A 2677-nucleotide genomic window follows, 5' to 3' on the forward strand; every position below is an offset into this window, starting at 1 on the left:
ATCCATTTGGGGATGGGGGGTAGGGGGGGTGATTTGCTATGTCAGCAATCTTTTTTTTAGACAGCCTAAGAAGTTACAGATATTAATGTAACATTATCTGCTTACAAGTGGGCTCTGTATCTCTTTAGTCTTCCCAATTACATTACAAATAAAATAATCTTCTTGATAGGGAACAAGAGATTTTTTTCACTCTTTAATATGTCAAAAACATCTGATTAAGATCAAGAGCCCTCTAGGTATATGAAGCCACTGCCCCTCAATATCCTTTGCAGACATTTTTGAGCTGTTTATCTCCATGGTCAAAACCTTCAGTCAGGCAGACAAAGAAACACACTTGTTGGCCAGATAAGCAATGTGCCAAAACAGAATTCCCTCTGCCAGAACTGATACCATTTCTTTTAGATGTAGTTTATCATCCCACAGGCTTTGGCTGTCTGAAGGGAAAGTAGTTCTCAGAACATATGGAGTTGGTAATAAAGCTCTTTCTAGGAGATACAAGGAATGAAATGGCGAAACAGTGTCTGCAGTACATGCTGTAAAACCTGAAGTAAAATTCCACTCCAAGTAAAATTCACTTCCCACTGAGAAAGAACAACATGGTGGGACAAAGTGGAAGTGACAGCGTGGCTTTCCAAAACATTAGCTATATCATGGCTGTTTCCCCTCAGAACATTGGCTACCCAAAACCTGCTTGAGACACACATTCCAACCTCGCACTCACAAAAAAAAAATCTTGTGACTTGTCATTTTGAGTCAGTGTCAGGAGCACTGCCAAAAAACAAGGATGAAAAAGCTGTCTTGAAAGAGCAAGAGAGTCTATGCACCAGAAGGGTAAACAGTGCCTGTGTATATCAGAGTTCCCAAGCTCAGCTACAAAGTTGTAATTGGTTTCTGCTAGATATACTCCAGGCACCTTAGTTCCAGTGAAGCCACTTTCTCCCATGTATTTTTGCAGCTTTCAGTGATTCTTATCTCAGGGGAGGTCCTGGTCCTGATTTGGCTTGTTTATTGAATGATCCCCAAGAGGTCTCTCTTTGAAGCATTTATCCTATCTTTTCATTTGCTTTGTTCATTGCTATTGAGCATTAGCATAATATTTTAAGTGAAAGATCATGATGGTGTTTCCTAAAAAAAAAAAATTTTGGAAGTTACATTCTCAAGGTCCTGATCTGAAGTACTTTGTGTTCTGTAATACATTGCTATATACAATTTTCACTACCTTTATAGACTTTTGTGCCAAGAGACTTTTATTTTATGTGATTTTAGTTTAAATGTATTACAGTAATCCTAGACATTGTCTCTCCCTACTATTCCCTTTTCAATTGCTCTTGCTTTTGTCAGCTATCTGCAGGGTACAACCTAAGTCCAGTCAAATCAGATCTCCAAGTCCAGTAATTCAGATCTCATTATGTGACTCATATATGTTCCATGCCTTAGGACAGTTGCCTGGATTCTCACTCTGGCCCTGGACATAAAATTTACCATTATGATAGCATCCAAAACTATGAACCAAGCTTGAGCTTCATTATTTAAAGCATGGTCTCTAGGATTGCTCTGAATTGGCTTTTAAATTTAATACATCATGGTTGAAATCTTGGCTGTCTCTTTAATCTGTGGGATTTCTTTTATTACCTTCATTGAGGCCAGCATTTTGCCTGAAGAATAGCCCTACCATTTAGCATTATTTCATAATTATCTTGTTAGGTGCTTTCCTGTTTACTAAACAACATAAGTTTTCCCCTGTTCAGCTTTACTTGGAGGCAGAGCAAATGGCACTTACTGCCTTCAAAGAAAGAAAGACTGAAATGGCCAAAGTGATCTTTTATCCAACTCTGTTATACTACAGAGCCAATTTCTCCTTGTCTTGAGCTCAGAGAAGACTATTGCAGACATTTGCTTTAGGGTTGAATTCAGCTTGTAGCATTTTTCCAGTTGGTGCTCTGTCCAGAAAAAGACCTTTCTGGCAACTGCCGTTTGAAATTCTATTCCAGCCCTGGATCTTAAAACTGAATCAGGGAATTTTACTGGAGATGAAGGAACTCTCCCTCCTTCCCTCACTCCTTCCCTGCCATCTGCACCAGCCACTAATTTCTGCATAAAGCACAGCTTTAAAAGAGCTAGTGCAAATGACAAATGTACATTTTCACTAGAGAGCCATTAAGTAACCAGGCAGACAGGAGGAAAAAAATTAAGTCTAGGTTTATCCGACTGGGTACACTGCTAAATTGTATATTCCCAAAAAAACACTGAACAAAATCAATGTAAATGAAGGATTTAGCATAGTCAAGCAGAAAGAATTCATTCCCAAAAGTTTCAAGTCTTGCTTATGTGGTGTCAGCTTTATCAGACACACCTCCCTTCTCTCCAGACGACAGATTTGTTACTAGGAAAAACATAGAGACCAAACTGTTCATCTTCCAAAATTTGGGCTGACTTTGTGTGATTAAGATGGGGCAATTTGGATTGCAACTTTTTTTCAACCAGACGGCTGCAAAATAAGTCTGTTTGAAGTTTTGTCCCAAATGCTTTGACTTCAAGAGAAGAAACTGGCAGCAAGGGCAGAAATAAACACATTGCTGCATTGTTCCAGCAGGCACCAAGGCAGGACTATGCTGGGCAGTGAGTAGGTGTGATTAGCTCATTTGTCATTAGTTGAACACCAAGCAGAAAGCAGAAG

This window comes from Melozone crissalis, unplaced genomic scaffold (genome assembly GCF_028551555.1).
Source record: "Melozone crissalis strain CALT ecotype California unplaced genomic scaffold, PUWL_Pcris_2 ptg000042l_1, whole genome shotgun sequence".
Taxonomy (NCBI): Eukaryota; Metazoa; Chordata; class Aves; order Passeriformes; family Passerellidae; genus Melozone; species Melozone crissalis.